Source organism: Lonchura striata, chromosome W (genome assembly GCF_050655825.1).
Source record: "Lonchura striata isolate lonStrDom1 chromosome W, ASM5065582v1, whole genome shotgun sequence".
Lineage (NCBI taxonomy): Eukaryota > Metazoa > Chordata > Aves > Passeriformes > Estrildidae > Lonchura > Lonchura striata.
In genome coordinates this window covers 34,258,156-34,277,708 of record NC_140743.1, presented here as the reverse complement: position 1 = coordinate 34,277,708, position 19,553 = coordinate 34,258,156, and positions in this window count along the sequence as shown.

Sequence of the window (19,553 nt, the reverse complement as noted above, 5' to 3'; positions counted from 1 at the left end):
TCCCGGCGGCCCCTGGGCACATCCTTTGGCCATTTTCCCTGGGAAAGAAAATTCACTAGTCCAGGTTGCTGATGTCAGTTTGTAGGGCTCCCTTGGGTCTATCAGGGCAGCACAACTATGAGGAGGGGACAACTTCGGTCTGGGGTCCATCCTTCGATATAAGGATTCTTTGCAGTCAGGTCGGAGCCCAGGGCCAGGGGTCCCTGGGCACATCCTTTGGCCATTTTCCCTGGGAAAGAAAACTCACCAGTCCAGGTTCCTGATGTCACTTTGAAGGGCTCCCTTGGGTCTATCAGGAAAGCACAAGTTTTATGTGGGGACAATTTTGGTCTGTGATCCATCCTTCGATATAGGGATTTTTTGCAGTCAGGCCGGAGCCCAGGGCCAGGGGCCCCTGGGCACATCCTTTGGCCATTTTCCCATTGACAGAAAACTCACTAATCCAGGTTGCTGATGTCAGTTTGTAGGGCTCCCTTGGGTCTATCAGGGCAGCACAACTATGAGGAGGGCACAACTTCAGTCTGGGGTCCATCCTTCGATATAAGGATTTTTTGCATTCAAGTCCGAGCCCAGTCCCAGGAACCCCTGGGCACATCCTTTGGCCATTTTCCCTGGGAAAGAAAATTCACCAGTCCAGGTTGCTGATGTCAGTTTGTAGGGCTCCCTTGGGTCACTCAGGGCAGCACAACTTTGAGGAGGGGACAACTTCGGTCTGGGATCCATCCTTCGATATAGGGATTTTTTGCATTCAGGTCCGAGCCCAGGGCCAGGGGTCCCTGGGCACATCCTTTGGCCATTTTCCCTGGGAAAGAAAACTCACCAGTCCAGGTTCCTGATGTCACTTTGAAGGGCTCCCTTGGGTCTATCAGGGCAGCACAAGTTTGATGTGGGGACAATTTTGGTCTGTGATCCATCCTTCGATATAGGGATTCTTTGCAGTCAGGCCGGAGCCCAGGGCCAGGGGCCCCTGGGCACATCCTTTGGCTATTTTCCCTGGGACAGAAAACTCACCAGTCCAGGTTGCTGATGTCAGTTTGTAGGGCTCCCTTGGGTCTATCAGGGCAGCACAACTTTGAGGAGGGGACAACTTCAGTCTGGGGTCCATCCTTCGATATAAGGATTTTTTGCAGTCAGGTCCGAGCCCAGGGCCAGGGGCCCCTGGGCACATCCTTTGGCCATTTTCCCTGGGAAAGAAAACTCACCAGTCCAGGTTGCTGATGTCAGTTTGTAGGGCTCCCTTGGGTCTCTCAGGGCAGCACAACTTTGAGGAGGGGACAACTTCGGTCTGTGATCCATTCTTTGATATAAGGATTCTTTGCAGTTACGCCCCAGCCCAGTGCCTGGGGCCCCTGGTCACATCCTTTGGCCATTTTCCCTGGGAAAGAAAACTCACCAGTCCAGGTTGCTGATGTCAGTTTGTAGGGCTCCCTTGGGTCTATATGGGAAGCAGAAATTTGAGGAGGGGACAACTTCGGTCTGTGATCCATCCTTCGATATAAGGATTCTTTGCAGTCAGGCCGGAGCCCAGGGCCAGGGGCCCCTGGTCACATCCTTTGGCCATTTTCCCTGGGAAAGAAAACTCACCAGTCCAGGTTCCTGATGTCACTTTGAAGGGCTACCTTGGGTCTATCAGGACAGCACAAGTTTTATGTGGGGACAATTTTGGTCTGTGATCCATCCTTCGATATAGGGATTCTTTGCAGTCAGGCCGGAGCCCGGGGCCAGGGGCCCCTGGGCACATCCTTTGGCCATTTTCCCTGGGAAATAAAATTCACCAATCCAGGTTGCTAATGTCAGTTTGTAGGGCTCCCTTGGGTCTATCAGGGCAGCACAACTTTGAGGAGGGGACAACTTCGGTCTGGGGTCCATCCTTCGATATAAGGATTTTTTGCATTCAGGTCCGAGCCCAGGGCCAGGGGCCCCTGGGCACATGCTTTGGCCATTTTCCCTGGGAAAGAAAATTCACCAGTCCAGGTTGCTGATGTCAGTTTGTAGGGCTCCCTTGGGTCTCTCAGGGCAGCACAACTTTGAGGAGGGGACAACTTTGGTCTCTGATCCATTCTTCGATATAAGGATTCTTCGCAGTCAGGCCCCAGCCCGGGGTCAGGGGCCCCTGGGCACATCCTTTGGCCATTTTCCCTGGGAAAGAAAACTCACCAGTCCAGGTTGCTGATGTCAGTTTGTAGGGCTCCCTTGGGTCTATATGGGAAGCAGAAATTTGAGGAGGGGACAACTTCGGTCTGTGATCCATTCTTCGATATAAGGATTCTTTGCAGTCAGGCCCCAGCCCAGTGCCAGGGGCCCCTGGGCACATCCTTTGGCCATTTTCCCTGGGAAAGAAAATTCACCTGTCCAGGCTGCTGATGTCAGTTTGTAGGGCTCCCTTGGGTCTATCTGGGCAGCAGAAATTTGAGGAGCGGACAATTTTGGTCTGCGATCCATCCTTGGATATAAGGATTCTTTGCAGTCATGTCCCAGCCCTGTGCTTGGGCTCCTGGGCACATGTTTGGCCATTTTCCCTGGGAAAGAAAACTCACCAGTCCAGGTTGCTGATGTCAGTTTGTAGGGCTCCCTTGGGTCTATCAGGGCAGCACAACTTTGAGGAGGGGACACTTCGGTCTGGGGTCCAAACTTCGATATAAGGATTCTCTGAAGTTAGGCCCCAGCCCAGGGCCAGGGGCCCCTGGGCACATGCTTTGGCCATTTTCCCTGGGAAAGAAAACTCACCAGTCCAGGTTGCTGATGTCAGTTTGTAGGGCTCCCTTGGGTCTATCAGGGCAGCACAACTTTGAGGAGGGGACAACTTCGGTCTGGGGTCCATCCTTCGATATAAGGATTTTTTGCATTCAGGTCCGAGCCCAGGGCCAGGGGCCCCTGGGCACATGCTTTGGCCATTTTCCCTGGGAAAGAAAATTCACCAGTCCAGGTTGCTGATGTCAGTTTGTAGGGCTCCCTTGGGTCTATCTGGGAAGCAGAAATTTGAGGAGGGGACAACTTCGGTCTGTGATCCATTCTTCGATATAAGGATTCTTTGCAGTCAGGCCCCAGCCCAGTGCCAGGGGCCCCTGGGCACATCCTTTGGCCATTTTCCCTGGGAAAGAAAATTCACCTGTCCAGGCTGCTGATGTCAGTTTGTAGGGCTCCCTTGGGTCTATCTGGGCAGCAGAAATTTGAGGAGCGGACAATTTTGGTCTGCGATCCATCCTTGGATATAAGGATTCTTTGCAGTCATGTCCCAGCCCTGTGCTTGGGCTCCTGGGCACATGTTTGGCCATTTTCCCTGGGAAAGAAAACTCACCAGTCCAGGTTGCTGATGTCAGTTTGTAGGGCTCCCTTGGGTCTATCTGGGCAGCAGAAATTTGAGGAGCGCACAATTTTGGTCTGCGATCCATCCTTCGATATAAGGATTCTTTGCAGTCTGGTCCCAGCCCTGTGCTTGGGGCTCCTGGGCACATGCTTTGGCCATTTTCCCTGGGAAAGAAAACTCAGCAGTCCAGGTTGCTGATGTCAGTCTGTAGGGCTCCCTTGTGTCTCTCAGGGCAGCACAACTTTGAGGAGGGGAGAACTTCGGTCTGTGATCCATCCTTCGATATAAGGATTCTTTGCATTCAGGCCCCAGCCCAGTGCCAGGGGCCCCTGGGCACATCCTTTGGCCATTTTCCCTGGGAAAGAAAACTCACCAGTCCAGGTTGCTGATGTAAGTCTGTAGGGCTCCCTTGGGTCTATCAGGGCAGCACAACTTTGAGGAGGGGACAACTTCAGTCTGGGGTCCATCCTTCGATATAAGGATTTTTTGCATTCAGGTCCGAGCCCAGTGCCAGCGGCCCCTGGGCACATCCTTTGGCCATTTTCCCTGGGAAAGAAAATTCACCAGTCCAGGTTGCTGATGTCAGTTTGTAGGGCTCCCTTGGGTCTATCAGGGCAGCACAACTTTGAGGAGGGGACAACTTCGGTCTGGGGTCCATCCTTCGATATAAGGATTTTTTGCATTCAGGTCCGAGCCCAGGGCCAGGGGCCCCTGGGCACATGCTTTGGCCATTTTCCCTGGGAAAGAAAATTCACCAGTCCAGGTTGCTGATGTCAGTTTGTAGGGCTCCCTTGGGTCTATATGGGAAGCAGAAATTTGAGGAGGGGACAACTTCGGTCTGTGATCCATTCTTCGATATAAGGATTCTTTGCAGTCAGGCCCCAGCCCAGTGCCAGGGGCCCCTGGGCACATCCTTTGGCCATTTTCCCTGGGAAAGAAAATTCACCTGTCCAGGCTGCTGATGTCAGTTTGTAGGGCTCCCTTGGGTCTATCTGGGCAGCAGAAATTTGAGGAGCGGACAATTTTGGTCTGCGATCCATCCTTCGATATAAGGATTCTTTGCAGTCTGGTCCCAGCCCTGTGCTTGGGGCTCCTGGGCACATGCTTTGGCCATTTTCCCTGGGAAAGAAAACTCAGCAGTCCAGGTTGCTGATGTCAGTTTGTAGGGCTCCCTTGTGTCTCTCAGGGCAGCACAACTTTGAGGAGGGGAGAACTTCGGTCTGTGATCCATCCTTCGATATAAGGATTCTTTGCATTCAGGCCCCAGCCCAGTGCCAGGGGCCCCTGGGCACATCCTTTGGCCATTTTCCCTGGGAAAGAAAACTCACCAGTCCAGGTTGCTGATGTCAGTCTGTAGGGCTCCCTTGGGTCTATCAGGGCAGCACAACTTTGAGGAGGGGACAACTTCAGTCTGGGGTCCATCCTTCGATATAAGGATTTTTTGCATTCAGGTCCGAGCCCAGTGCCAGCGGCCCCTGGGCACATCCTTTGGCCATTTTCCCTGGGAAAGAAAATTCACCAGTCCAGGTTGCTGATGTCAGTTTGTAGGGCTCCCTTGTTTCTCTCAGGGCAGCACAACTTTGAGGAGGGGACAACTTCGGTCTGGGGTCCATCCTTCGATATAAGGATTCTTCGCAATCAGGCCCCAGCCCAGGGCCAGGGGTCCCTGGGCACATCCTTTGGCCATTTTCCCTGGGAAAGAAAACTCACCAGTCCAGGTTGCTGATGTCACTTTGAAGGGCTCCCTTGGGTCTATCAGGGCAGCAGAAATTTGAGGAGCGGACAATTTTGGTCTGTGATCCATCCTTCGATATAAGGATTCTTCGCAGTCAGGCCCCAGCCAGGGGTCAGGGGCCCCTGGGCACAAGCTTTGGCCATTTTCCCTGGGAAAGGAAACTCACCAGTCCAGGTTCCTGATGTCAGTTTGTAGGGCTCCCTTGTTTCTCTCAGGGCAGCACAACTTTGAGGAGGGGACAACTTCGGTCTGTGATCCATCCTTCGATATAAGGATTCTTTGCAGTCAGGCCCCAGCCCAGTGCCAGGGGCCCCTGGGCACATCCTTTGGCCATTTTCCCTGGGAAAGAAAATTCACCTGTCCAGGATGCTGATGTCAGTTTGTAGGGCTCCCTTGGGTCTATCCGGGCAGCAGAAATTTGAGGAGCGGATAATTTTGGTCTGCGATCCATCCTTCGATATATGGATTCTTTGCAGTCAGGTCCCAGCCCTGCTCTTGATGCTCCTGGGAACATCCTTTGGCCATTTTCCCTGGGAAAGAAAATTCACCAGTCCAGGTTGCTAATGTCAGTTTGTAGGGCTCCCTTGGGTCTATCAGGGCAGCACGACTATGAGGAGGGGACAACTTCGGTCTGGGGTCCATCCTTCGATATAGGGATTCTTCGCAGTCAGGCCGGAGCCCAGGGCCAGGGGTCCCTGGGCACATCCTTTGGCCATTTTCCCTGGGACAGAAAATTCACCAATCCAGGTTGCTGATGTAGGTTTGTAGGGCTCCCTTGGGTCTATCAGGGCAGCACAACTTTGAGGAGGGGACAACTTCGGTCTGGGGTCCATCCTTCGATATAAGGATTCTTTGCAGTCAGGTCGGAGCCCAGGGCCAGGGGTCCCTGGGCACATCCTTTGGCCATTTTCCCTGGGAAAGAAAACTCACCAGTCCAGGTTCCTGATGTCACTTTGAAGGGCTCCCTTGGGTCTATCAGGACAGCACAAGTTTTATGTGGGGACAATTTTGGTCTGTGATCCATCCTTCGATATAGGGATTTTTTGCAGTCAGGCCGGAGCCCAGGGCCAGGGGCCCCTGGGCACATCCTTTGGCCATTTTCCCATTGACAGAAAACTCACTAATCCAGGTTGCTGATGTCAGTTTGTAGGGCTCCCTTGGGTCTATCAGGGCAGCACAACTATGAGGAGGGCACAACTTCAGTCTGGGGTCCATCCTTCGATATAAGGATTTTTTGCATTCAAGTCCGAGCCCAGTCCCAGGAACCCCTGGGCACATCCTTTGGCCATTTTCCCTGGGAAAGAAAATTCACCAGTCCAGGTTGCTGATGTCAGTTTGTAGGGCTCCCTTGGGTCACTCAGGGCAGCACAACTTTGAGGAGGGGACAACTTCGGTCTGGGATCCATCCTTCGATATAGGGATTTTTTGCATTCAGGTCCGAGCCCAGGGCCAGGGGTCCCTGGGCACATCCTTTGGCCATTTTCCCTGGGAAAGAAAACTCACCAGTCCAGGTTCCTGATGTCACTTTGAAGGGCTCCCTTGGGTCTATCAGGGCAGCACAAGTTTGATGTGGGGACAATTTTGGTCTGTGATCCATCCTTCGATATAGGGATTCTTTGCAGTCAGGCCGGAGCCCAGGGCCAGGGGCCCCTGGGCACATCCTTTGGCTATTTTCCCTGGGACAGAAAACTCACCAGTCCAGGTTGCTGATGTCAGTTTGTAGGGCTCCCTTGGGTCTATCAGGGCAGCACAACTTTGAGGAGGGGACAACTTCAGTCTGGGGTCCATCCTTCGATATAAGGATTTTTTGCAGTCAGGTCCGAGCCCAGGGCCAGGGGCCCCTGGGCACATCCTTTGGCCATTTTCCCTGGGAAAGAAAACTCACCAGTCCAGGTTGCTGATGTCAGTTTGTAGGGCTCCCTTGGGTCTCTCAGGGCAGCACAACTTTGAGGAGGGGACAACTTCGGTCTGTGATCCATTCTTTGATATAAGGATTCTTTGCAGTTACGCCCCAGCCCAGTGCCTGGGGCCCCTGGTCACATCCTTTGGCCATTTTCCCTGGGAAAGAAAACTCACCAGTCCAGGTTGCTGATGTCAGTTTGTAGGGCTCCCTTGGGTCTATATGGGAAGCAGAAATTTGAGGAGGGGACAACTTCGGTCTGTGATCCATCCTTCGATATAAGGATTCTTTGCAGTCAGGCCGGAGCCCAGGGCCAGGGGCCCCTGGTCACATCCTTTGGCCATTTTCCCTGGGAAAGAAAACTCACCAGTCCAGGTTCCTGATGTCACTTTGAAGGGCTACCTTGGGTCTATCAGGACAGCACAAGTTTTATGTGGGGACAATTTTGGTCTGTGATCCATCCTTCGATATAGGGATTCTTTGCAGTCAGGCCGGAGCCCGGGGCCAGGGGCCCCTGGGCACATCCTTTGGCCATTTTCCCTGGGAAATAAAATTCACCAATCCAGGTTGCTAATGTCAGTTTGTAGGGCTCCCTTGGGTCTATCAGGGCAGCACAACTTTGAGGAGGGGACAACTTCGGTCTGGGGTCCATCCTTCGATATAAGGATTTTTTGCATTCAGATCCGAGCCCAGGGCCAGGGGCCCCTGGGCACATGCTTTGGCCATTTTCCCTGGGAAAGAAAATTCACCAGTCCAGGTTGCTGATGTCAGTTTGTAGGGCTCCCTTGGGTCTCTCAGGGCAGCACAACTTTGAGGAGGGGACAACTTTGGTCTCTGATCCATTCTTCGATATAAGGATTCTTCGCAGTCAGGCCCCAGCCCGGGGTCAGGGGCCCCTGGGCACATCCTTTGGCCATTTTCCCTGGGAAAGAAAACTCACCAGTCCAGGTTGCTGATGTCAGTTTGTAGGGCTCCCTTGGGTCTATATGGGAAGCAGAAATTTGAGGAGGGGACAACTTCGGTCTGTGATCCATTCTTCGATATAAGGATTCTTTGCAGTCAGGCCCCAGCCCAGTGCCAGGGGCCCCTGGGCACATCCTTTGGCCATTTTCCCTGGGAAAGAAAATTCACCTGTCCAGGCTGCTGATGTCAGTTTGTAGGGCTCCCTTGGGTCTATCTGGGCAGCAGAAATTTGAGGAGCGGACAATTTTGGTCTGCGATCCATCCTTGGATATAAGGATTCTTTGCAGTCATGTCCCAGCCCTGTGCTTGGGCTCCTGGGCACATGTTTGGCCATTTTCCCTGGGAAAGAAAACTCACCAGTCCAGGTTGCTGATGTCAGTTTGTAGGGCTCCCTTGGGTCTATCAGGGCAGCACAACTTTGAGGAGGGGACACTTCGGTCTGGGGTCCAAACTTCGATATAAGGATTCTCTGAAGTTAGGCCCCAGCCCAGGGCCAGGGGCCCCTGGGCACATGCTTTGGCCATTTTCCCTGGGAAAGAAAACTCACCAATCCAGGTTGCTGATGTCAGTTTGTAGGGCTCCCTTGGGTCTCTCAGGGCAGCACAACTTTGAGGAGGGGACAACTTCGGTCTGGGGTCCATCCTTCGATATAAGGATTTTTTGCATTCAGGTCCGAGCCCAGGGCCAGGGGCCCCTGGGCACATGCTTTGGCCATTTTCCCTGGGAAAGAAAATTCACCAGTCCAGGTTGCTGATGTCAGTTTGTAGGGCTCCCTTGGGTCTATATGGGAAGCAGAAATTTGAGGAGGGGACAACTTCGGTCTGTGATCCATTCTTCGATATAAGGATTCTTTGCAGTCAGGCCCCAGCCCAGTGCCAGGGGCCCCTGGGCACATCCTTTGGCCATTTTCCCTGGGAAAGAAAATTCACCTGTCCAGGCTGCTGATGTCAGTTTGTAGGGCTCCCTTGGGTCTATCTGGGCAGCAGAAATTTGAGGAGCGGACAATTTTGGTCTGCGATCCATCCTTGGATATAAGGATTCTTTGCAGTCATGTCCCAGCCCTGTGCTTGGGCTCCTGGGCACATGTTTGGCCATTTTCCCTGGGAAAGAAAACTCACCAGTCCAGGTTGCTGATGTCAGTTTGTAGGGCTCCCTTGGGTCTATCTGGGCAGCAGAAATTTGAGGAGCGCACAATTTTGGTCTGCGATCCATCCTTCGATATAAGGATTCTTTGCAGTCTGGTCCCAGCCCTGTGCTTGGGGCTCCTGGGCACATGCTTTGGCCATTTTCCCTGGGAAAGAAAACTCAGCAGTCCAGGTTGCTGATGTCAGTCTGTAGGGCTCCCTTGTGTCTCTCAGGGCAGCACAACTTTGAGGAGGGGAGAACTTCGGTCTGTGATCCATCCTTCGATATAAGGATTCTTTGCATTCAGGCCCCAGCCCAGTGCCAGGGGCCCCTGGGCACATCCTTTGGCCATTTTCCCTGGGAAAGAAAACTCACCAGTCCAGGTTGCTGATGTAAGTCTGTAGGGCTCCCTTGGGTCTATCAGGGCAGCACAACTTTGAGGAGGGGACAACTTCAGTCTGGGGTCCATCCTTCGATATAAGGATTTTTTGCATTCAGGTCCGAGCCCAGTGCCAGCGGCCCCTGGGCACATCCTTTGGCCATTTTCCCTGGGAAAGAAAATTCACCAGTCCAGGTTGCTGATGTCAGTTTGTAGGGCTCCCTTGGGTCTATCAGGGCAGCACAACTTTGAGGAGGGGACAACTTCGGTCTGGGGTCCATCCTTCGATATAAGGATTTTTTGCATTCAGGTCCGAGCCCAGGGCCAGGGGCCCCTGGGCACATGCTTTGGCCATTTTCCCTGGGAAAGAAAATTCACCAGTCCAGGTTGCTGATGTCAGTTTGTAGGGCTCCCTTGGGTCTATATGGGAAGCAGAAATTTGAGGAGGGGACAACTTCGGTCTGTGATCCATTCTTCGATATAAGGATTCTTTGCAGTCAGGCCCCAGCCCAGTGCCAGGGGCCCCTGGGCACATCCTTTGGCCATTTTCCCTGGGAAAGAAAATTCACCTGTCCAGGCTGCTGATGTCAGTTTGTAGGGCTCCCTTGGGTCTATCTGGGCAGCAGAAATTTGAGGAGCGGACAATTTTGGTCTGCGATCCATCCTTCGATATAAGGATTCTTTGCAGTCTGGTCCCAGCCCTGTGCTTGGGGCTCCTGGGCACATGCTTTGGCCATTTTCCCTGGGAAAGAAAACTCAGCAGTCCAGGTTGCTGATGTCAGTTTGTAGGGCTCCCTTGTGTCTCTCAGGGCAGCACAACTTTGAGGAGGGGAGAACTTCGGTCTGTGATCCATCCTTCGATATAAGGATTCTTTGCATTCAGGCCCCAGCCCAGTGCCAGGGGCCCCTGGGCACATCCTTTGGCCATTTTCCCTGGGAAAGAAAACTCACCAGTCCAGGTTGCTGATGTCAGTCTGTAGGGCTCCCTTGGGTCTATCAGGGCAGCACAACTTTGAGGAGGGGACAACTTCAGTCTGGGGTCCATCCTTCGATATAAGGATTTTTTGCATTCAGGTCCGAGCCCAGTGCCAGCGGCCCCTGGGCACATCCTTTGGCCATTTTCCCTGGGAAAGAAAATTCACCAGTCCAGGTTGCTGATGTCAGTTTGTAGGGCTCCCTTGTTTCTCTCAGGGCAGCACAACTTTGAGGAGGGGACAACTTCGGTCTGGGGTCCATCCTTCGATATAAGGATTCTTCGCAATCAGGCCCCAGCCCAGGGCCAGGGGTCCCTGGGCACATCCTTTGGCCATTTTCCCTGGGAAAGAAAACTCACCAGTCCAGGTTGCTGATGTCACTTTGAAGGGCTCCCTTGGGTCTATCAGGGCAGCAGAAATTTGAGGAGCGGACAATTTTGGTCTGTGATCCATCCTTCGATATAAGGATTCTTCGCAGTCAGGCCCCAGCCAGGGGTCAGGGGCCCCTGGGCACAAGCTTTGGCCATTTTCCCTGGGAAAGGAAACTCACCAGTCCAGGATGCTGATGTCAGTTTGTAGGGCTCCCTTGGGTCTATCCGGGCAGCAGAAATTTGAGGAGCGGATAATTTTGGTCTGCGATCCATCCTTCGATATATGGATTCTTTGCAGTCAGGTCCCAGCCCTGCTCTTGATGCTCCTGGGAACATCCTTTGGCCATTTTCCCTGGGAAAGAAAATTCACCAGTCCAGGTTGCTAATGTCAGTTTGTAGGGCTCCCTTGGGTCTATCAGGGCAGCACGACTATGAGGAGGGGACAACTTCGGTCTGGGGTCCATCCTTCGATATAGGGATTCTTCGCAGTCAGGCCGGAGCCCAGGGCCAGGGGTCCCTGGGCACATCCTTTGGCCATTTTCCCTGGGACAGAAAATTCACCAATCCAGGTTGCTGATGTCAGTTTGTAGGGCTCCCTTGGGTCTATCAGGGCAGCACAACTTTGAGGAGGGGACAACTTCGGTCTGGGGTCCATCCTTCGATATAAGGATTCTTTGCAGTCAGGTCGGAGCCCAGGGCCAGGGGTCCCTGGGCACATCCTTTGGCCATTTTCCCTGGGAAAGAAAACTCACCAGTCCAGGTTCCTGATGTCACTTTGAAGGGCTCCCTTGGGTCTATCAGGACAGCACAAGTTTTATGTGGGGACAATTTTGGTCTGTGATCCATCCTTCGATATAGGGATTTTTTGCAGTCAGGCCGGAGCCCAGGGCCAGGGGCCCCTGGGCACATCCTTTGGCCATTTTCCCATTGACAGAAAACTCACTAATCCAGGTTGCTGATGTCAGTTTGTAGGGCTCCCTTGGGTCTATCAGGGCAGCACAACTATGAGGAGGGCACAACTTCAGTCTGGGGTCCATCCTTCGATATAAGGATTTTTTGCATTCAAGTCCGAGCCCAGTCCCAGGAACCCCTGGGCACATCCTTTGGCCATTTTCCCTGGGAAAGAAAACTCACCAGTCCAGGTTCCTGATGTCACTTTGAAGGGCTCCCTTGGGTCTATCAGGGCAGCACAAGTTTGATGTGGGGACAATTTTGGTCTGTGATCCATCCTTCGATATAGGGATTCTTTGCAGTCAGGCCGGAGCCCAGGGCCAGGGGCCCCTGGGCACATCCTTTGGCTATTTTCCCTGGGACAGAAAACTCACCAGTCCAGGTTGCTGATGTCAGTTTGTAGGGCTCCCTTGGGTCTATCAGGGCAGCACAACTTTGAGGAGGGGACAACTTCAGTCTGGGGTCCATCCTTCGATATAAGGATTTTTTGCAGTCAGGTCCGAGCCCAGGGCCAGGGGCCCCTGGGCACATCCTTTGGCCATTTTCCCTGGGAAAGAAAACTCACCAGTCCAGGTTGCTGATGTCAGTTTGTAGGGCTCCTTTGGGTCTCTCAGGGCAGCACAACTTTGAGGAGGGGACAACTTCGGTCTGTGATCCATTCTTTGATATAAGGATTCTTTGCAGTTACGCCCCAGCCCAGTGCCTGGGGCCCCTGGTCACATCCTTTGGCCATTGTCCCTGGGAAAGAAAACTCACCAGTCCAGGTTGCTGATGTCAGTTTGTAGGGCTCCCTTGGGTCTATATGGGAAGCAGAAATTTGAGGAGGGGACAACTTCGGTCTGTGATCCATCCTTCGATATAAGGATTCTTTGCAGTCAGGCCCCAGCCCAGGGCCAGGGGCCCCTGGTCACATCCTTTGGCCATTTTCCCTGGGAAAGAAAACTCACCAGTCCAGGTTCCTGATGTCACTTTGAAGGGCTACCTTGGGTCTATCAGGACAGCACAAGTTTTATGTGGGGACAATTTTGGTCTGTGATCCATCCTTCGATATAGGGATTCTTTGCAGTCAGGCCGGAGCCCGGGGCCAGGGGCCCCTGGGCACATCCTTTGGCCATTTTCCCTGGGAAATAAAATTCACCAATCCAGGTTGCTAATGTCAGTTTGTAGGGCTCCCTTGGGTCTATCAGGGCAGCACAACTTTGAGGAGGGGACAACTTCGGTCTGGGGTCCATCCTTCGATATAAGGATTTTTTGCATTCAGGTCCGAGCCCAGGGCCAGGGGCCCCTGGGCACATGCTTTGGCCATTTTCCCTGGGAAAGAAAATTCACCAGTCCAGGTTGCTGATGTCAGTTTGTAGGGCTCCCTTGGGTCTCTCAGGGCAGCACAACTTTGAGGAGGGGACAACTTCGGTCTGTGATCCATTCTTCGATATAAGGATTCTTCGCAGTCAGGCCCCAGCCCGGGGTCAGGGGCCCCTGGGCACATCCTTTGGCCATTTTCCCTGGGAAAGAAAACTCACCAGTCCAGGTTGCTGATGTCAGTTTGTAGGGCTCCCTTGGGTCTATATGGGAAGCAGAAATTTGAGGAGGGGACAACTTCGGTCTGTGATCCATTCTTCGATATAAGGATTCTTTGCAGTCAGGCCCCAGCCCAGTGCCAGGGGCCCCTGGGCACATCCTTTGGCCATTTTCCCTGGGAAAGAAAATTCACCTGTCCAGGCTGCTGATGTCAGTTTGTAGGGCTCCCTTGGGTCTATCTGGGCAGCAGAAATTTGAGGAGCGGACAATTTTGGTCTGCGATCCATCCTTGGATATAAGGATTCTTTGCAGTCATGTCCCAGCCCTGTGCTTGGGCTCCTGGGCACATGTTTGGCCATTTTCCCTGGGAAAGAAAACTCACCAGTCCAGGTTGCTGATGTCAGTTTGTAGGGCTCCCTTGGGTCTATCAGGGCAGCACAACTTTGAGGAGGGGACACTTCGGTCTGGGGTCCAAACTTCGATATAAGGATTCTCTGAAGTTAGGCCCCAGCCCAGGGCCAGGGGCCCCTGGGCACATGCTTTGGCCATTTTCCCTGGGAAAGAAAACTCACCAGTCCAGGTTGCTGATGTCAGTTTGTAGGGCTCCCTTGGGTCTATCAGGGCAGCACAACTTTGAGGAGGGGACAACTTCGGTCTGGGGTCCATCCTTCGATATAAGGATTTTTTGCATTCAGGTCCGAGCCCAGGGCCAGGGGCCCCTGGGCACATGCTTTGGCCATTTTCCCTGGGAAAGAAAATTCACCAGTCCAGGTTGCTGATGTCAGTTTGTAGGGCTCCCTTGGGTCTATATGGGAAGCAGAAATTTGAGGAGGGGACAACTTCGGTCTGTGATCCATTCTTCGATATAAGGATTCTTTGCAGTCAGGCCCCAGCCCAGTGCCAGGGGCCCCTGGGCACATCCTTTGGCCATTTTCCCTGGGAAAGAAAATTCACCTGTCCAGGCTGCTGATGTCAGTTTGTAGGGCTCCCTTGGGTCTATCTGGGCAGCAGAAATTTGAGGAGCGGACAATTTTGGTCTGCGATCCATCCTTGGATATAAGGATTCTTTGCAGTCATGTCCCAGCCCTGTGCTTGGGCTCCTGGGCACATGTTTGGCCATTTTCCCTGGGAAAGAAAACTCACCAGTCCAGGTTGCTGATGTCAGTTTGTAGGGCTCCCTTGGGTCTATCTGGGCAGCAGAAATTTGAGGAGCGCACAATTTTGGTCTGCGATCCATCCTTCGATATAAGGATTCTTTGCAGTCTGGTCCCAGCCCTGTGCTTGGGGCTCCTGGGCACATGCTTTGGCCATTTTCCCTGGGAAAGAAAACTCAGCAGTCCAGGTTGCTGATGTCAGTTTGTAGGGCTCCCTTGTGTCTCTCAGGGCAGCACAACTTTGAGGAGGGGAGAACTTCGGTCTGTGATCCATCCTTCGATATAAGGATTCTTTGCATTCAGGCCCCAGCCCAGTGCCAGGGGCCCCTGGGCACATCCTTTGGCCATTTTCCCTGGGAAAGAAAACTCACCAGTCCAGGTTGCTGATGTCAGTCTGTAGGGCTCCCTTGGGTCTATCAGGGCAGCACAACTTTGAGGAGGGGACAACTTCAGTCTGGGGTCCATCCTTCGATATAAGGATTTTTTGCATTCAGGTCCGAGCCCAGTGCCAGCGGCCCCTGGGCACATCCTTTGGCCATTTTCCCTGGGAAAGAAAATTCACCAGTCCAGGTTGCTGATGTCAGTTTGTAGGGCTCCCTTGGGTCTATCAGGGCAGCACAACTTTGAGGAGGGGACAACTTCGGTCTGGGGTCCATCCTTCGATATAAGGATTTTTTGCATTCAGGTCCGAGCCCAGGGCCAGGGGCCCCTGGGCACATGCTTTGGCCATTTTCCCTGGGAAAGAAAATTCACCAGTCCAGGTTGCTGATGTCAGTTTGTAGGGCTCCCTTGGGTCTATATGGGAAGCAGAAATTTGAGGAGGGGACAACTTCGGTCTGTGATCCATTCTTCGATATAAGGATTCTTTGCAGTCAGGCCCCAGCCCAGTGCCAGGGGCCCCTGGGCACATCCTTTGGCCATTTTCCCTGGGAAAGAAAATTCACCTGTCCAGGCTGCTGATGTCAGTTTGTAGGGCTCCCTTGGGTCTATCTGGGCAGCAGAAATTTGAGGAGCGGACAATTTTGGTCTGCGATCCATCCTTGGATATAAGGATTCTTTGCAGTCATGTCCCAGCCCTGTGCTTGGGCTCCTGGGCACATGTTTGGCCATTTTCCCTGGGAAAGAAAACTCACCAGTCCAGGTTGCTGATGTCAGTTTGTAGGGCTCCCTTGGGTCTATCTGGGCAGCAGAAATTTGAGGAGCGCACAATTTTGGTCTGCGATCCATCCTTCGATATAAGGATTCTTTGCAGTCTGGTCCCAGCCCTGTGCTTGGGGCTCCTGGGCACATGCTTTGGCCATTTTCCCTGGGAAAGAAAACTCAGCAGTCCAGGTTGCTGATGTCAGTTTGTAGGGCTCCCTTGTGTCTCTCAGGGCAGCACAACTTTGAGGAGGGGAGAACTTCGGTCTGTGATCCATCCTTCGATATAAGGATTCTTTGCATTCAGGCCCCAGCCCAGTGCCAGGGGCCCCTGGGCATATCCTTTGGCCATTTTCCCTGGGAAAGAAAACTCACCAGTCCAGGTTGCTGATGTCAGTCTGTAGGGCTCCCTTGGGTCTATCAGGGCAGCACAACTTTGAGGAGGGGACAACTTCAGTCTGGGGTCCATCCTTCGATATAAGGATTTTTTGCATTCAGGTCCGAGCCCAGTGCCAGCGGCCCCTGGGCACATCCTTTGGCCATTTTCCCTGGGAAAGAAAATTCACCAGTCCAGGTTGCTGATGTCAGTTTGTAGGGCTCCCTTGTTTCTCTCAGGGCAGCACAACTTTGAGGAGGGGACAACTTCGGTCTGGGGTCCATCCTTCGATATAATGATTCTTCGCAATCAGGCCCCAGCCCAGGGCCAGGGGTCCCTGGGCACATCCTTTGGCCATTTTCCCTGGGAAAGAAAACTCACCAGTCCAGGTTGCTGATGTCACTTTGAAGGGCTCCCTTGGGTCTATCAGGGCAGCAGAAATTTGAGGAGCGGACAATTTTGGTCTGTGATCCATCCTTCGATATAAGGATTCTTCGCAGTCAGGCCCCAGCCAGGGGTCAGGGGCCCCTGGGCACAAGCTTTGGCCATTTTCCCTGGGAAAGGAAACTCACCAGTCCAGGTTCCTGATGTCAGTTTGTAGGGCTCCCTTGTTTCTCTCAGGGCAGCACAACTTTGAGGAGGGGACAACTTCGGTCTGTGATCCATCCTTCGATATAAGGATTCTTTGCAGTCAGGCCCCAGCCCAGTGCCAGGGGCCCCTGGGCACATCCTTTGGCCATTTTCCCTGGGAAAGAAAATTCACCTGTCCAGGATGCTGATGTCAGTTTGTAGGGCTCCCTTGGGTCTATCTGGGCAGCAGAAATTTGAGGAGCGGACAATTTTGGTCTGCGATCCATCCTTCGATATATGGATTCTTTGCAGTCAGGTCCCAGCCCTGCTCTTGATGCTCCTGGGAACATCCTTTGGCCATTTTCCCTGGGAAAGAAAATTCACCAATCCAGGTTGCTAATGTCAGTTTGTAGGGCTCCCTTGAGTCTATCAGGGCAGCACAACTTTGAGGAGGGGACAACTTCGATCTGGGGTCCATCCTTCGATATAAGGATTTTTTGCATTCAGGTCCGAGCCCAGGGCCAGGGGCCCCTGGGCACATGCTTTGCCATTTTCCCTGGGAAAGAAAACTCACCAGTCCAGGTTGCTGATGTCAGTTTGTAGGGCTCCCTTGGGTCTATCAGGGCAGCACAACTTTGAGGAGGGGACACTTCGGCCTGGGGTCCAAACTTCGATATAAGGATTCTCTGAAGTTAGGCCCCAGCCCAGGGCCAGGGGCCCCTGGGCACATCCTTTGGCCATTTTCCCTGGGAAAGAAAGCTCACCAGTCCAGGTTGCTAATGTCAGTTTGTAGGGCTCCCTTGAGTCTATCAGGGCAGCACAACTTTGAGGAGGGGACAATTTCGGTCTGGGGTCCATCCTTCGATATAAGGATTTTTTGCATTCAGGACCGAGCCCAGGGCCAGGGGCCCCTGGGCACATGCTTTGGCCATTTTCCCTGGGAAAGAAAATTCACCAGTCCAGGTTGCTGATGTCAGTTTGTAGGGCTCCCTTGGGTCTCTCAGGGCAGCACAACTTTGAGGAGGGGACAACTTCGGACTGTGATCCATTCTTCGATATAAGGATTCTTCGCAGTCAGGCCCCAGCCCGGGGTCAGGGGCCCCTGGGCACATCCTTTGGCCATTTTCCCTGGGAAAGAAAACTCACCAGTCCAGGTTGCTGATGTCAGTTTGTAGGGCTCCCTTGGGTCTATATGGGAAGCAGAAATTTGAGGAGGGGACAACTTCGGTCTGTGATCCATTATTTGATATAAGGATTCTTTGCAGTCAGGCCCCAGCCCAGTGCCAGGGGCCCCTGGGCACATCCTTTGGCCATTTTCCCTGGGAAAGAAAACTCACCAGTCCAGGTTGCTGATGTCAGTCTGTAGGGCTCCCTTGGGTCTATCAGGGCAGCACAACTTTGAGGAGGGGACAACTTCAGTCTGGGGTCCATCCTTCGATATAAGGATTTTTTGCATTCAGGTCCGAGCCCAGTGCCAGCGGCCCCTGGGCACATCCTTTGGCCATTTTCCCTGGGACAGAAAATTCACCAATCCAGGTTGCTGATGTCAGTTTGTAGGGCTCCCTTGGGTCTCTCAGGGCAGCACAACTTTGAGGAGGGGACAACTTCGGTCTGGGGTCCATCCTTCGATATAAGGATTTTTTGCATACAAGTCCGAGCCGAGTCCCGGCGGCCCCTGGGCACATCCTTTGGCCATTTTCCCTGGGAAAGAAAATTCACTAGTCCAGGTTGCTGATGTCAGTTTGTAGGGCTCCCTTGGGTCTATCAGGGCAGCACAACTATGAGGAGGGGACAACTTCGGTCTGGGGTCCATCCTTCGATATAAGGATTCTTTGCAGTCAGGTCGGAGCCCAGGGCCAGGGGTCCCTGGGCACATCCTTTGGCCATTTTCCCTGGGAAAGAAAACTCACCAGTCCAGGTTCCTGATGTCACTTTGAAGGGCTCCCTTGGGTCTATCAGGACAGCACAAGTTTTATGTGGGGACAATTTTGGTCTGTGATCCATCCTTCGATATAGGGATTTTTTGCAGTCAGGCCGGAGCCCAGGGCCAGGGGCCCCTGGGCACATCCTTTGGTCATTTTCCCATTGACAGAAAACTCACTAATCCAGGTTGCTGATGTCAGTTTGTAGGGCTCCCTTGGGTCTATCAGGGCAGCACAACTATGAGGAGGGCACAACTTCAGTCTGGGGTCCATCCTTCGATATAAGGATTTTTTGCATTCAAGTCCGAGCCCAGTCCCAGGAACCCCTGGGCACATCCTTTGGCCATTTTCCCTGGGAAAGAAAATTCACCAGTCCAGGTTGCTGATGTCAGTTTGTAGGGCTCCCTTGGGTCACTCAGGGCAGCACAACTTTGAGGAGGGGACAACTTCGGTCTGGGATCCATCCTTCGATATAGGGATTTTTTGCATTCAGGTCTGAGCCCAGGGCCAGGGGTCCCTGGGCACATCCTTTGGCCATTTTCCCTGGGAAAGAAAACTCACCAGTCCAGGTTCCTGATGTCACTTTGAAGGGCTCCCTTGGGTCTATCAGGGCAGCACAAGTTTGATGTGGGGACAATTTTGGTCTGTGATCCATCCTTCGATATAGGGATTCTTTGCAGTCAGGCCGGAGCCCAGGGCCAGGGGCCCCTGGGCACATCCTTTGGCTATTTTCCCTGGGACAGAAAACTCACCAGTCCAGGTTGCTGATGTCAGTTTGTAGGGCTCCCTTGGGTCTATCAGGGTGTCCTGGGTTGTAAGATAAGCTTGTATTCCATTTGCCATCTGTCGAAGGCGAACCGGTTGGACAGGTTTTTGTTAACTCTCTCAGAGACAATGGTTTGTCCTGTAGAGGCAATGGTTTGTTTATACACCATTGACTGATTTAATGAAGGGCTGAAAAAATGTAACACCGTGAGGGGTCCCACCCAGAGGGGGGAAGCAGCTCTCTCTCTTCTTCGCGGGACTCCGAGAGAAGCAGCTCTCTCTCTCTGCGCGGGATCCCCGGGGAAAGCAGCTCTCTCTCGCTCTCTCTTCGGCGGCACTCGCAGCGAAGCAGCCGGCGCGCGCAGAGGCGACGGCAGCGGAGCTCAGAGGCAACCCCGGCGCA